We start from the raw sequence: 17,634 nt of genomic DNA on the forward strand, positions 1-17,634 counted from the left end.
GTGAAAGATGAGGGAACTGTTCAGCAAACTTCTCGTGACATGGAGATCAGAAATACAGCTCTGGAATTCAATCTTCCGGTAGCCATCAAGCAAGAAGCCCTTGGCAGACATGATTTCATTTAAGTTCAGGTTTTTATTATTTATTGCAAAGTAGTTTTCTTACCACTTCAGTATGCTAGACATTGTACCTGTTGGCTTTACATCTATACCTCCAGTAAGGTAAGAATAGACGACGATTTTTAAATTTTGAGTCTTTTTGAAAGACAATTGTCATACCATTATTTTTGTTTTGTTATCTTACTGTATGGCTTGGCCACAGCCATTTTTTAATACAAATGATATCCTTTCCTGTTAAAATCAACCAAGAAACCAAACCCAATACTAATTAAGAATATACTCTCAGATGCTCTATTTTTTGTACACATAAATACTTGTCCAGAGAAGGATTGATGAATGTCTCTTGCTTATGTTGTTTGGCCGACCTCCAACTAAGAACAGCTCACCTTGGATTTTATAGCTTCCATTTTTTTTTCTGGTGTGTAAATTTATTGGCGGATATTGGAGAGAAATACAAGGATTATCTACACGTTTGTAGAAAAACAACCCAAAATAAAATAAATCTTTAATCAAAATTATACAAATTATTATTCTTCGTTTCTCTTAATTATTTATATAATAAAATCCAATCAATCATTCAAAATTTTGTAATAATAACAATCCATATGGTTCACATGTGACTGTTGAGAAAATTTGAGCCACTAAATTACAATTAAAGTCCAACATAACCTAGAAATTCAATATAATCCAAACATATTGAATCCAAATATCATCTATATAGCAGATCCATGGCAGTTAAACACAGTTTGTAGCATAGGTGTTTTTCTATATAGCAGGTCAAGGGAGTCTAAAGCAACACCTTGAAATGTATACACTAATTAGAATGCACAATGTATAATGGTAGTTCAGTGCTATCGTTTGTTAAAGTCTTGAATGAGTAAACATTGATCAACTGTTACGACCCTTTAGCCAATGTAAAGGATCATTTGTAAAAGTAAATGGTACGTGGGTTGATTGTGAGATTAGTATATATAGGAGACACTCTTCTGTTTATTAGAATTTGCAGGCGCCAGTAAAATTAGGATTAGTGTGTTTGCTCTTTACAGATTTTACAGTGTAAGTCATTAGTAGAAGAGAATTCTGGAATATTTGTGTTTTTATCAACTGAGTTGACGTTTCACACCACCAATCAAGGGCCCACTTACAAATACAGTGGAGAAAACTGTGTTGGCTAAAATGAAAGAAAACCCAAACCAACACCAAAGATAAAAAGTCAAGCTAAACAAGCTTAAAGGAAGGAAGAAAATGAGAAACAAGAAGCTAAAAAAATTTAACACCTAAGCAACAAGAAACAATTAAAAGTTAAAGCAGCGCTAGGGGATTGCTCAATCAGTTGAATTAAAAATCTGAACACCTAAAAAGAGCCCCAAGGGTCAGCTCAATCATTTTGAACCACCTGCCCAAGTATTATTGCAGATAGGATAAGCCATAATTCACATGATCAAATACAGTAGCGTCCCTCAGGGTTACCAGCTGTGGTGGCTGGCAGTTGAGCTGCCCTCTATTTTGATATTCTAGGGAAGAGGGGTGAATCATGAGAAGTTTTCCATAGAAAACAAATATAGAAGCTAAAGGAATAAAGGCTAAACTTAAAAAACAAATTAAGTAAAAATATAAACTAAAACTAAGAAACCAAACTCTGAGGTGGCAGGTGTAGTAGGGATCCTCCTTGATCCCAGAGGAAATCAAGAACTAAGTTTAAGAAATGGGTTTAGGAGAATCCACCAAACATCAAGCAGAGGTGTGCCATTGTTTAAGGGTTGAAAATTCCCAAGCTGAGAGAAATAAATTGACTTAGTACCAGTTCAGTATGCTAGACAATGTACCTGTTGGCTTTACATCTATACCTCCAGAAAGGTAAGAATAGACGATGATTTTTAAATTTTGAGTCTTTTTGAAAGACAATTGTCATACCATTATTTTTGTTTTGTTATCTTACTGTATGGCTTGGCCACAGCCATTTTTTAATACAAATGATATCCTTTCCTGTTAAAATCAACTAAGAAACCAAACCCAATCCTAATTAAGAATATACTCTGAGATGCTCTGTTTGTTGTATACGTAAATACTTCTACAGAGAAGGATTGATGAATGTCTCTTGCTTATGTTGTTTGGCCGACGTCCAACTAAGAACAACTCACCTTGGATTTTATAGCTTCCATTTTCTTTTCTGGTGTGTAAATTTACTGGCGGATATTGGAGAGAAATACAAGGATTATCTACACGTTTGTAGAAAAACAACCCAAATTTACCTTTTTGCGGAGTTAGGAACGATGCAACGAAGAGGATAGCTGTTCAGTGTGTAGATTTAATGGCAGATATGATGCAAGGATTGTCTACACGTTTGTCAAAAAACAACCCAAATTTCCCTCTTGGCGGAGATAGGAACGCTGCAATGAAGAAGATAGTTGTTTAGAGAAGAATAATAGTTTGGTTGAGCTGAATTTAATGTGCATCACAAGCGCTTCCTTCGGTGCTCTAAATATATCAAATAAGAAGATACCTATGTCCTCTACTAGCAAAACATGCCCATGTAGCATCATACTAAGTCACCAGGTAAAAAAAGAGAGATCATTCATTAACCACAACAAATGTTTGAAATGCAAACAAACATATTTTAAAAAATCAGTTAACCCTTCAGAGGGTTTTTTTATTGAAATGTAGCAATCAATGGCTCACCTCTCTGGTGATGTGGGTACAAATACATCCCAAAAACAACGAAAAATGCTGGCAAAAACAATACATCAGAAAGTACCCTTCTATTGACATAATAGCGTCCAAACTTCCCTATAAAAAAAAGATACATAGAACACAAGAGCACTGCAACTACCAACCAAATAATGGCCGGATGTTTTACTTTTTCGATGTCAGCACTTCCACAGAATTTTAAGCCCAGCAGAGTAGCGCCTAACAGTCACTAATTCAAGGGACTCCCATGAGGACAATGAACCCTAAAAAATTAACCACACTATATGTACCAGTAAAAGAACCTGCCCAGACAAAATGCCGCTTCCTCCATTGCCCACTTCACAGAAACCGATCTCGGCCACTTCTACGCCGGCGCACTGAGCATCTGCACACCCACACCAATATATAATGCCATCAACACCACACACTGGATCGGGTCTGAAACAGCTTACCGGGCAAGAAATAGAGAGCAAAATAGCGATCGAGACATCATAGAAACCCAAATAACCCTAACCCTAACAGTCACTAATTCAAGGGACTCCAATGAGGACAATGAATCCTAACAAAATTAACCACACTATATGTACCAGTAAAAGAGCTGCCCAGACAAAAGGCCGCTTCCTCTATTGCCCACTTCACAGAAACCGATCTCGGCCACTTCTACGCCGACGCACTGAGCATCTAAACACCCACACCAATATGTAATGCCATCAACACCACACACTGGATCGGGTCTGAAACAGCTTTACCGGACAAGAAACAGACTTGTTATTCTCATTGCAGACCGATAATCTTATGGTATTTCCCTCGCTGGGAGAGCAATGGCGATTTCATTCTCAGGCCTTGACAACGCGGCTTTTGCAGCCCTAACCCAATAGCTTCCCTGAGAAAATCGATATTAGCAGGGGGCTTTTGCAACGTTGCATATTCTTGGCACAGAATAACCTCAGAGTAATCTTCAGCGTTCTCCTTAATAAAACTCTGCACGAACCCTTCTCTGCAGGTCCCCGCCCTCCTCTGGAGCGACTCCGCCTGCGCCCTCCTCAACATCCCCGCCCTCCTCTACATCAAACGTTGATATCCACGCGTCATGACGGGTTCGATAACGGTTTTTTTAATATTTTAAAATATTTCTTATTAAATTGGACGGTTGATTTTACTTCAATCGTCTAACAAAAGATCCGACGACTACGATTAAGACAGAAAGGCTCAGAGGGAAACGCCTTACGGCGTAATTAAAGAATTTTCTCCACATATAGAAATGCTTCATACATATACAAAACCAATTCTATATACGAATATATAGAAATGCTTCCATCGTCATGCATATGTAGGCATTTTTGCATATGTATACGGCATCATCTACCAAGACAGTAGATTTGCCCAGACAGCCACAATGGCTGGAATCTGGCAATTTTTTTTTCAAAAAGTCTCTGAGTAGGAGTGTTTGAATCTTGTTTTTAGTGGCGAAAATAGATTCAGCACTATCAAAAACTCCTCAGCACCCAAAATCTCAAAGTTTGATAATTGTAACCTGGATTTACAAAACTTCCCGCCAGATTATATCAAAATCTTACCAAAATTTCCATAATTTTCTGGGCAAATTTGAAAACTAACTAACTAGACTACAACTATATATACTATATATACAAAATAAATTCCATATATCCACATACATATAGAAACTTATATATACAAAATTACATACCTATGTACATTTCTGTGTATGACTTCTGTATATATTCTTATATTAAATCACTTTCTGCATATGCATTTATATGAAACGACATGAAGCTTCTATATATGTGTCAAACACCTCTATATACGAGTGGAAGTGCATGAGTGTTTTTTTACATATCCATGAGAAACTACTTATATGTGCATACACATATATGGGAGTGCTTTTTACATGTGCGGAGGAAACAATTTCTATGTGATTCATTATATATCCATGTATGGAAACACTGTACATATACCCTTCTATATATGTGGAGATAAATCCTACTTAAATACACATACACTTGCAAGTTACAATAAAGATACACTTGCAAGTTACAATAAAGAGTGGAGCAAACTCATAAACTAAATTACTCTTTACATCAATCACAGAACCTAAATTAGTCTTTACATCAATCACAGATGTGGTTGCTTCAAAGTCTGTGCCGCCTCATCCACGGGTGGAACTATATTCTTCCAAAACCAATGCTTTCTCCATTGAAAAATCATTTCTTCGATGGGTACACCCTTAGTTACACCCTTAGTTTCTGGCAAGAAGAGGTATACAAAGATACAAACTAAATTAGTCTTTACATCAATCACAGATCTGGTTCCTTCAAAGTCTGTGCCCCCTCATCCACGGGTGGAACTATATTCTTCCAAAACCAATGTTTTCTCCATTGAAAAATCATTTCTTCAATGGGTACACCCTTAGTTTCTGGCAACAAGAGGTATACAAAGACAGTCATGATACAGATCCAGCCTGCAAAGAATAGCAAAATCCCATACTTGAAAGTACATAAAAGAGATAGGAAGGCCTATGCAATTGCAAATGTGAAAAGAAAGTTCACAGAGACAGTTATGGCCTGTTCAGCAGAACGGGTTTCTAGTGGGAAAATTTCACTTGGCACAGTCCATCCAAGAGAACCCCATGACCACCCAAATCCAGCCACAAATAAACAGATAACTGTTACCACCAATGCTGAGAAGCCTTTGGATAGTTGTTTGTTTCCTCCGAACTTTACACTCAAGATTATGCCAACAGCAACCTGTCAAAAGATAGGACAATATTGTTACTGACGGGTCCAACAGGAAGCAACCCAAAAAGAAAGGCCAAAAAAACTTTCCATAAGCTGCTACTAAACTTTTCTTAAACAGACGATAGTAATTCGAGGGCTTTTCTTCCCAGTGCAACCAGTTGTTTGGATTAAATAAGGGGTTTGGAATTTGGAACTTTGAAAACAGGTTCGCATGTCCCTGTTACACATGACATGGCATATGAACTTGGAGTCACTACAAAATCCCTCTTTACAAGCTACTTAATGGATGTGGTCACAACTACTAATTTAATTAGAGAGATTTTACAACCAATTCCCCCTAACACTTACAACAATTCCTATCCTTTTAAGAAGTCATACAGGCTTCCATGCCAAATAAAAGAAACCAGGAATACAATTGAAGCATGTTTATTCTAGCTTTCCTCTCACTTACTCGGCTCATATAGGAAAAACTCAGGATTCCGATTCAACTCTGCAAATGTAAGTGGAACAGGCCACAAAAGCACTCAAGCATAGATAGCAACAATGGTTTCAACCAACCCCTAAAAGAGAAAGCATAATATCAGGAGCTTTGTTTCCTTGGTGTAAAAGTAAGGGACTGATGCACTTCCCACAGTTCAAGCCTTATTTTGAACTAATATTCGATTAAAAATCATCAAGTGCATTTGGCTCCTAGAGTTGAAACACAGGAATCCTCCAAAAATATAGTTTTCCTTCATGGGGGCATCCCTAGCTATGGTGAAAACATGGGTGTCTAATAACCCTGGGTTTCACCATCTGAAAAGCCACATACATCGAGGATGTATGCTGACATGCTTGAAAACAAGATGCAACAAAATTAAAAAAGGTCTGTCGTGTGTCAGCTTTGCTCTTACCTGACATGATATCATCAGAATACCACCACCAAAAAACAAGGTTCTGCGGCCCAACCTGTCAACAGTTGCAATTGATACCAGGGTGGAAAGTACAAGAACAACTCCGGTTAAAATAGACGAATACAGAGAAGAATTTGAACCAAAGCCCAAACTGCCGAAAAGAATAGGGGCATAGAACAATATGGAATTGATTCCAGTCAAGATCTGAAACATGGGCAGGCAGATGGCCATCACTAGCTGTGGCCGATTCCTCCTCTCCAAAATATTCCTGAATGGATGTTCGATGGCGTTAGCCAATGCACTTGCATCCAGCATATCCTCATACTCTGCATCTACATGCTTGGTGCCCCTGGTCTTCTCCAGGATAGCGCGGCCTTTCTCTAGATGCCCGCGTTCTATCAGACTGTTGGGAGTCTCGGGAAGGAGGATCCCTCCAATTGTCATGAAAAGTGCAGGAACTGCAGCCAAACCCAGAGAAAGGCGCACTGAGCATCTGCACACCCACACCAATATATAATGCCATCAACACCACACACTGGATCGGGTCTGAAACAGCTTACCGGGCAAGAAATAGAGAGCAAAATAGCGATCGAGACATCATAGAAACCCAAATAACCCTAACCCTAACAGTCACTAATTCAAGGGACTCCAATGAGGACAATGAATCCTAACAAAATTAACCACACTATATGTACCAGTAAAAGAGCTGCCCAGACAAAAGGCCGCTTCCTCTATTGCCCACTTCACAGAAACCGATCTCGGCCACTTCTACGCCGACGCACTGAGCATCTAAACACCCACACCAATATGTAATGCCATCAACACCACACACTGGATCGGGTCTGAAACAGCTTTACCGGACAAGAAACAGACTTGTTATTCTCATTGTTATTCTCATTGCAGACCGATAATCTTATGGTATTTCCCTCGCTGGGAGAGCAATGGCGATTTCATTCTCAGGCCTTGACAACGCGGCTTTAGCAGCCCTAACCCAATAGCTTCCCTGAGAAAATCGATATTATCAGGGGGCTTTTGCAACGTTGCATATTCTTGGCACATAATAACCTCAGAGTAATCTTCAGCGTTCTCCTTAATAAAACTCTGCACGAATGCTTCTCTGCAGGTCCCCGCCCTCCTCTGGAGCGACTCCGCCTGCGCCCTCCTCTACATCAAATGTTGATATCCACGCGTCATGACGGGTTCGATAACGGTTTTTTTAATGTTTTAAAATATTTCTTATTAAATTGGACGGCCGATTTTACTTCAATCGTCTAACAAAAGATCCGACGACTACGATTAAGACAGAAAGGCATCTGGGGGAGTTCATCTCAGAGGGAAACGCCTTACGGCGTAATAATTTCTAAAAAAACTTTATAATTCTTTATAAAAAATAAACCATAAACTATAATAAATTTTTATTTGATTTTATCAGTAATGTGAAATGGATAATAAATTCAACAAATAATAAGATTACTAATTTAGTAATCCTAATTACTTAAATGTAGGTTAATAATTTCTAATTTTCAATCTAATTTACTATATTTTCGTGGATATCACAAAAACAACAAGAAAAGCTGCGAGGCAGCAAGTCCCTGCGTCAAGTTGAGCCTGCCTGAAAATTCGGAATAAACGGATATGTGTTTATTTCTGATGGCCAGCTAAGTCTAAGCAGGGCAACCTCGACTTACAGAGGTGGAGTTAGAAGACTGATTCCCTGCCCTTGCTGCGGGCTTTCTCTGTTTCATATAGACTAAGTACTGATGAATCTACTCGCTCTATTGTTGGTCTTGGATTGGTGATGCCTCTCCTGCATCTGCCTGTGTCTTTGCTACCGTTGCCTGAAAATTCGGAATAAACGGATATGTGTTTATTTCTGATGGCCAGCTAAGTCTGAGCAGGGCAACCTCGACTTACAGAGGTGGAGTTAGAAGACTGATTCCCTGCCCTTGCTACGGGCTTTCTCTGTTTCATATAGACTAAGTACTGATGAATCTACTCGCTCTATTGTTGGTCTTGGATTGGTGATGCCTCTCCTGCATCTACCTGTGTCTTTGCTACCGTTGCCTTCGCAGGTTATGTATTTGGATCTTGGATCTTAAACAACATCTGCGCGTTTGATTCATTAATGCTTGAACGATTATTAAGTAGTCACGAACTGGAACTGAAGTATCTAAAGAAACTGTCTATGAGCTAAAGCGAGCATAAGTATAGATAAGAAGGATTGAATAGGATAGCAGATAAGAGGATGGGAGTTAAGAATATAGGAGTGAAGAAGGGTGGGTCTGTCGGCTGTGGATGCACTTAGAACGGGTCATAAGGTAGTTATAAAGCCAAGACCCCACTGGATCTGTTGCTGGTTCTCTAGTAGCTGTTCGAGATCGAGATCCAGACCCATAACCTGAAAGCCAGAAAGCCAGCCAGCTACGTAGCATAAGGGATAGGTAGCATAAGTACCATAAACTGTCTTTTAACTGTAACTGAGGGAGTTAAATGCAATTTGTTTTAACTTTTTGAAAGATTATTTGAATTAGTTAGATCTCTTTGAGATAATTTCATAATCACGTCGGCATAAACACAACGCTGAATTTGCTAGCAATTTTATTTTATATAGATTTTAGCTCTAAAGGTCATTTCCTATCTACTTCCGGAAAATGCCAGAAAACAAAATTTCTGTATATTATTTTGATACTCTTGTTTGGAATGGAATCTTCCGTTCATATACGCATTCCAACATTTACGACACCTCAATAAAACAATTGCTCTTCAACTGCGATTGGCTTCACAACATGTAACTTTAGGTGTGGATATAACCTAACTTAAGCGTGTGGATATAATATTTATTTGTTTCATTGTGTAATCCAAAGTCCACACACTTCGTGTAACAACAGTTGCAAGAGCGAAAAAACAACATTCAGTATGCCACGTTTCCGTGCGTACAACATACAGAAGTCCGAGGTCCATCTCCCACGGAAGGCTTTCTTCACCTGCGAACAAATACATCTGATTCCTCGTTTTCATATAAATGATCACGTAATGAATTCTTTTGAACTCACCTAAGTCAACACCAAAGTCGAGCACCCACACACCGTCCAAAATGAGCGCAAGCCATCGTATTACAAAGTTATCAAAATTATCGAACACCAACAATATAGAGCATGTTATATCTCCACAAGCTCATGTGGGATATTTCTTTTAAATTGGATATAGAACTTCAACACGCGGCATGTGCGCACCAAACGTGGGACATATGTTTTGACACGCAAATTTTTTTTTATAGCTTATGCATAGGTGCCGCCAAAAGCTCTGAATGGATAAAGGATGATGTGATTCAAAGGAGTGCGAATGAGCTGTGAAATGAAATTATTATTTGGGAATGAGCATATAAATGGAGATAATCCATGTACACTATGCAACTTTTGGCCCAGTGATTTCACAATGGCTACATATTCGACGAACTGTAAGCTTCAAATATTAGGAATGTTGATTAAATTATTGCCAGAGTTATGGTTCTTAAGCGTGTGGATATAATATTTATTTGTTTCATTGTGTAATCCAAAGTCCACCCACTTCGTGTAACAACAGTTGCAAGAGCGAGAAAACGACATTCAGTATGCCACGTTTCCGTGCGTACAACATGCATGTTAATAGCCAGAAGACTCAATTACAGAACCTGACACTTATGCTTTCAGATGGTCATCCACAACGAGTATGGCCGGAAGCACAAAAACTCGTACTTGTAAGATTGAAAGGCAGACTCTGATTCAATTGCAGTTCCTGGTTATTCATGTCTCGAGTCTCGCAAGAATCGTTAAGCAGCAGCAACCATGGCGTGCAGGAAAGATGGTGTCTGTTGCACATTTATAGCGGGAGGTTTTACCGCTTCTCAGACAATAGGGGTACACTCAGGTGGTTGCAGGGCTTACACGAGTGTCTTAAATTTCAACCCGGCGGTGCCTGGGAGGCAGGGGAACTATGGAGTAGAGATACAGTGGGCTGCACTGTTGGAGCCTTCTTGTAAAAGTCAGGCAGATTGTGAACAGAGGCACACGCATGGACAAAGATGGGAACAAAAATAGCAGCAGGATAAGTAGAGGCGTCGGTAGAGGCACAAGCAGCCCTCCGGACCTTGATTGATTTTTTTTCTGGTATGCCGCTCCGCCAACAAGGAGCGAGAAAAGATGAAGTGAACCCGGATGAAAAACTGCATCCCCAAAAAAACAAAAGGCAAGTTTCCCGGCCGAAACAAGAGGGAAAGCTACTGGTCCTGGATAAATGTGTGCTTCAACAGGCTCTGCTTCTAGATCTTGCTCACGAAGGTATGGGTCTTTATCTCTAAATTCAAAATCCCAATCAAAAGCATGAGGGAAAAATGTAAATATACAGGTTTAAAAAATTGAACCAGAATTTCTAATAAATATGCATTCTCTGAGTCAATTAAATGGTTCTGTAAATCAGATATATAGAAAAAATTAGCTTTTCAAAAGCAAATTTCGCTAATATTTTTACCTCCCTAAAAAATTGACTCCAATATTGCTATAATGAAGTGAATATTGATCTCCCTACAGTCATTTAACCGCAATATTGCTGAATTTTCTGCATTCTTTCAGGTATTTTAAAGATGTTCAGAATGTTCTAAAATGAATGAAATCCTAGAGATATTCAGAAGGTTCTAAAATGAATGAAATCCTTCAAGATTTTAGGTGCCTGAAAACAATAGAGTAGACATGGAATATCTGTAAACACTCTAGATCGTGAAAAGATAAATGTATCCATTTTAGGGGAGTGCTTTTATATAATACTTTCATGGTTTAAAAGGTCAATGATGTGCCACTAGAATTGAATCGTTTCAGACATTAAAAACCAAATCCAATCGGCTAAAATAGAAAGGATTTATGGTCTTGCCTGTAAATATTACGGATTTTAACAGTCATTGAACTGCAAATATTACAATTCTGCTTGAAAGACTCGATCGGTCCGTGTGTTCTCTGCAAAGTAGGGCGTGGGTGCGGGCAGGGCTGCACAACTATTTCTGTGAATGGCAAAACACCCTGCCACACTAAATACACTAACACTTCCTGTTGGGCCAGAGTTCAATGTTCTGTCCACTGTTTTCCACAAAGCATCACGTGGCCGGAGGCACTACAACACCTACCGTGGGCTAACCTCGATGGGGCACGCTGCAAGTTGCGGCAACGAAGAATATCATGATCCAAAAAAAGGAAATATGAGTTCCTGATTTGGAAAAGGGCATACCTTGTTTACAGAACGAAAGTTCCAGACGCACAAAAGAGGGTCCACACAGCGCTAAGAAGGTAAACGACAACAGAAGATGTGTGTATGGGTTCACAGTTTTCAGCAAACCCACAAAATGCACAAATAAGTATATGCTTGGAAGGGCCTGGAATTATAAACCACAATAAATGAGAGCAGGTGGAGGACGAAAGAGGGGATGAAGAATACAAGCTCAGCATAGAAGCTACAATGAATATAAAGCAAAGCACAGCTTGAACCTTTGTTAGTTCTGCATCATCCACCTGTAACACATGCAAACACACCTGTAACTAATCTGTGTACACACTTGTAATTACCTGTGATTGCTAATGATACTAATGATGTCTGAAACTTATGATATGTTACTTGTAACTACCTGCCAATCTCAAACATTTCATGTTTCAAACTAATGTTAACATTAGTTATGTAAGTTAAAGCATTTAAAAAAAATGAAGAGGCTAAAACCAAATTAACCTATAGTCTAGCCTCTTCCGCCTCGGGAAGAGGCCAAATAAGAAGAAAAATAAATCCATATTGAAAAACTTTGGGAAGCGAATCGGTAGTCGTCCGAAAACTTTGGTTATGGCGTGATTAGGCGGACTAATAAACAGCTGAACTAATGTTAACATCGCCGCGAACGATTACTATAGTCCCTGCCGGATGCCAGATGGCAGGGACTAATAATGTATATGAAAGTTAACAAATCCAGTGGTTGGTGGTGGCATCATTTGTAAACTTAATGATCTCCCTCTAAGTACCAATACGTGGATATGTGTAGGTGCATCTGAGTTAGTTTCACTCTAAGTACCAATACGTGGATATGTGTAGGTGCATCTGAGTTAGTTTCATGCTGATGATACCCTAAAATAACTAACCCATTTTACTAACTTATTTTATAAAAATAACTATTATAATGATTTTAGAATTTATTGTTAATTTAATTAATATTTAAAAACAATAAATCATTTAAAAGAAAATTAAACATGTTTTATTTAAATAAATACCATGTTATTAATTTGAAAAGAATACTCATAAATTTAATATTAAATTTTATTTAATATAAATATGACACGTACAAACAGCCGGGTAATAGACTAGCCCAGTAAATATTGCAATTTGTACGACTATTTGTCCTGATTACTGCACAACTGAATTTAATGTGAAACTGCCGTTGAGTAATAGTATTATTTATTTATTTATTTATTAATTACGTATCACATTGTTGCGAAATATCTCAACGAACCTAAGCATTAGACACACGGTCATAAATTTTCAGCCTAAATTTTTTATGTAACAAGTTTCCATAACGAAATCTATACCACCCGCCACGTAACCGGATGATATTGGTCGCCTTTAAACGAGACTGACCTACATTTATTTCCAATGACACAGAAGAACGTTAATCCCGAGCCTTAGTTTATGAATACACATCGAAGTAGTAAAGGGTAAATTGGTTATAAGATAAAATAATACGTGTAGGTAAAAGCAATTATAAGCCCATAATAAATAATATGGATGCTAATCATGTTCACTTTAAAGGGCGACAAATGAGAAAAAAATTGATCAAGAGAAAGAGAAAGAAAATAAATAACAGAAACAAAAATAAAGAATAATCAATTATTTACAGGTCAATATCTATATCTCTTATTTGGTTATCAGATTTATATATCCAATAATTATTGAAGGCTAAGACAAGGCTGGAGATTTTGGAAGCCACAGAATAAGAAAGGGACCACAAAATTTCAGAGATCATAGTTGCAAACCGATGTTTAATGGAAGGTAATAGAATCTTAAAAGAATAGGTAACAGTGTTACAAGAGGCTCTAGAGATAGGAAAACAAGAATGGAAAAGCATGAAGATAGCGTGGCAAAGCATGAAAGGATTAATAACAACAAACAAGGATGTGATTATTTCTAATCAAACTAAGGTAGATACACATGTATCTTAGCAAATAGACATTTCCAAGGAGAAGGCAAAAATGAACAGTGGGAAAGATAGTCCAAAAGAAATCGAAGCTAGAGTTGAAGACGCTAATGGTTACATAAGGACAGAGGAAGAAGAAGATGCAGGTGCTCGTAGAGCACAGGAAATAGAACACAAAGAAAGACATGACAGGAAAACAAACTTTATTATCAGGGGAATAAGAGATTATGGGAAGAATGAAATTACTCTCAATTTGACGAGACTTTTTGCAACAGAAACTACATTGGAAAGGGAAAATTTGCCAAGCAAGAAGGATTGGGAGGATATGTGAAGAGAGGCCTCAACCCATAAAAGTCACCATGGCAAGCGTACAAGACAAACGACAACTTTTGGGCAAAATAAACTCTTGAAAGGCTCACACTTCTTCCTTGATGAAGATTTAACCAAAAAACAACAAGAGGAGAGAAGGGATGAAGTGGAGAAAATTAGAACAACAAGAAATGAAGGGAAAAGGGCATGGTTGTACAATGGGAAAGCCGTTATTGCAGTGTTTAGGGCTCCAGGCAAATCAAGGCAGCAAGCTGGCAATAAATAAAAAATAGAGAATTCAATAATAGAGACGAAAACAACAAGAGCAGCATGGACAAAAAGGGATGAAGACTCAAATTTGAGTCTTATGTGCCAAACTGCGTATCAATCAAATCCTACCCAGGTCTACCTAAGTTTAGTTTGTTGGAATTGTAGAGGTTACCTTTGGAGGAGGGGACCTGGGTTATGGCCTATTGCGGAAGTTAGAGACATAATTTGTCTCACGGAAACTCAAAAGCATGATGGTTTCAAAACTTCTGTGTTGGACGGTTATTTGAAGTTGGCAGTTTGGAACAAGGTAGCAGAAAATGGCAAAGGGTATGGGGGAATACTAGTTTTAGTGAAAGAAAAAGAAGGCCATCACATTCAGTTAATTAAAGAATATGCAAATAAGTAAAATTTATGGTTGAAAATATCAGAGAATGAGAATCACATATGAATTGCAACATGCTATTTTGCCCCTCAAGTCTCAAAAAATTACAAAAATAAGGGGCTTGATAGCAAGAATCCATATGCAACTTTAAAACAAGATATTGATGTGTACTCTTAGTAGGGAGAAGTTCTTTTAGTGGGAGATTTCAATGCTAGAACAAAAACAATCAAGCTAGCATTCTTTGTTGCAAAGAGGATAACAATCCTATTTGGCTCACTGAAGAGGAGAATCCCCAATGAGTGAGGTGTTCAAAAGATGACAAAGTTAGCAATAATTTTGGAGAGAAGTTGCTTACATTGTTGGGGCTTTCAACTTAGTTATTTGCAATGGTCTAGATAGATGGAAAATGTCTAGGAACTTCACTTGCAACACATACAATGGGGCAAGTGTCGTTGACTATGTGATGTGTTCACAAAGTTTAATAGAAAAGATAGACAAAGCTCGTGTTGGAGAGCATATTTCGGGCTTAAAATCAGACCACAACACAATTTATATAAGGTTATCATGGTTAGAAGAAAGGTAGCATAGGAGGAAAACCCAATGCTCTCGACAATCACTATCAAGGGGCAAAATTCTTCTAACACAAGAAAATTGTACTATCTTCAAGACAATGTTAGAGAGATTAATTTGAAAGGAGAAATCTGGTTTCAAAAGCTTCAACAGTCATTAGTTAACAAATATAATTCAAAGTGCACTTGAGAAGTGCAAAAGAGCAAAAAATAGGAAATCAGAATCAAATTATTTTCCTGTAAATGCTTGGTTTGATGAGGAATGCAAAATGGCAAGGAGAACCTTGAAAAAGGCAAGAAAGGAGAAGATGGATGTAAAGCTATATAAGCGGATATTAAAAAAAAAAAGATAAGTTCATGCAAACAAGGAGAGAAGAGTTAATATATTTAAGCAAGAATAAGCCAAAGCTTTTCTGACAGGAACTGCAACCAAGGAAGAAGCAAATTGAAAATAATATTATAGCCAATCAATGGTTTGAATATGCAAGGCAACTCTATGAGAAAGAATTTGAGGCGGAGTCCCCCCTTAGGATCAACACAAATTCAAAGCTCTTCATATTACAGGAGGTGGAGAATGGAATTAAGAAGCTGAAAACAGGAAAGGAAAAGGACTTGGTTGAACTTCAAGCAGAGTATCTAAAATGGGGAATGAATGATCTTGCACCACACATCATGGAAATATTCAACAACATCATTTAGCAAGGATTCCCAAGGCACTGGACAACTAGCCTAGAAATACCCCTTTTTAAAAGTGGAGACATTAATAATTCATCCAACTATAGAACAATTATGGTCAATCCTTTGTTTGCAAAGCTTTTCAGCAGCATGGTAGAAGACAAAATTAGTAAGTGGGCAGAAGTAAAAGAAAAGAGGGCAAGAGGACAAGCGGGTTTTAGGCCGAAGCATTCTACAATGGATCATGGCATCACGTTGAGACACATTGTTGAAAATGTATGGGAGGACAAAGAAGAAGTACTTTGCTCCTTTGTTGACTTCAAAAAATCATTTGGCACAGTCCCTAGTGATAAGTTGTGGTGTAGAATGGAAGAACTTGAAATTCCTATGCATTATAGAGTTGTTATCCATAGACTTTATGAAGAAGTGGAAGTCAAAATTAGAACCTCAACAGGTATTTCAGAAAGCTTTAGAAGTGACATTAGAGTCAAGCAAGGTTGTCCTCTATCCCCTACTCTTTTTGGTCTATACATTGATAAATTGGAAGAGTGACTAAATCTGCAAGGTGGAGATGGTGTTCGGTTGGGGGAGTTTGTGATAAAGCTTCTTTTATATGCTGATGTTATTGTATTGATTTCTAAATCGGCCCATGGATTGCAAATGAACTTATATGCCCTTGAGAATTTTTGTAGAGCAGTGGGGATGCAAGTCAATGCTAGCAAGACCAAAATAATGATTTTTTCTAATGAAAGGAAGCAGAGCCATCATACTTTCTTCTTTGAAGACAACATTCTTGAAGAAATGAGTACAAGTACCTTGGGATTGATTTCAACAACAAACTCAATTGAGAGGACTGCAAAAAGAAGAGAATTTTAGGAGGGTGGAAAGCATTATATGCTCTTAAGAACAGATGTAGAGAGGCAGAGTTATGTGATTGGAAAACGATTAAAGTGCTTTTTGGACTCCTAGGTTGTCCAATTATGCTATATGGGTGTGAATTGTGGGCTAGCAGGACTCCCGTCTCAAAATTGAAACAAATTGAGAAACTCCAAAAACGCTTGATCATGAGCAAGTTCAAAATAAAAAGTTCAGTACCTTATGAGATAATGTTGAGTGAAACAGGAGAAACTCCCATTGAAGCAATTTCTATGGTGCGGCTCATAAGATATCTAAAAAGAATTGAGCAAATGAGAGTAGGTAGCCTAATGTTATCTTCAATGAAGGCATGAGTGAAAGAAAGAAAACATGGATGAAACGAAACTACACATAGATGCAAAAATGGAATATCTACCTCAATGCATGTCCCACAAATAGCAAGGAGCTAAAGGATTTTGTTATGGAGAAGTTTCGTAAAAAGGTATGGGAAAAAGAGTTGGGTAGAAAGAAGAAATATTACATTGAGGAATTCAACCCTACGTGTGATCTACAACAAAAAGAGTTCGTTGGAGCTAGCATTTCGTGGAGGGAAAAGGTTCTTATTGCTCAATTAAGGACCAACTCACATCAACTTCGATGTGAAACAAGACAGTGGAAAATGCCTAAAGAAGCTTGGGAAGAACGGGTGTCCACATTTTGCATGTCTCGGGCTGTGGAATCGGAAAAACATTTCATTTTGGAATGTGATGCATTCAAAGACATTATTGAAAGTTATTAGAACATGTTAGCATCAGTTTCTTGGCATTGTCTTTTTAGCTAGGGGATTGTTGGAAGGTTGGGTCAGCTCACACTCAATTTGAATCGGAAAAATATTCAATTGAAAAAAGCGAAAAACAGGGAACTA

At 38.0% G+C, this 17,634-nt stretch overlaps 1 pseudogene across 1 annotated transcript; it reads right to left on the bottom strand.

The window, feature by feature from the left end:
- Positions 1–4,851: 4,851 nt before the first annotated feature.
- Positions 4,852–6,957, bottom strand: LOC149204431 (sugar carrier protein A-like; annotated as a pseudogene). Its single transcript, XR_016251777.1, has 2 exons — positions 6,455–6,957; positions 4,852–5,570 (listed from the first exon to the last, which is right to left on the bottom strand). The product of XR_016251777.1 is annotated as a sugar carrier protein A-like (transcript).
- Between the last annotated feature and the right edge of the window lie 10,677 nt (positions 6,958–17,634).

This window comes from Pinus tabuliformis, chromosome 1_2 (assembly GCF_031772625.1).
Source record: "Pinus tabuliformis cultivar Carrire ecotype Pingquan chromosome 1_2, CPIR1, whole genome shotgun sequence".
NCBI lineage: Eukaryota > Viridiplantae > Streptophyta > Pinopsida > Pinales > Pinaceae > Pinus > Pinus tabuliformis.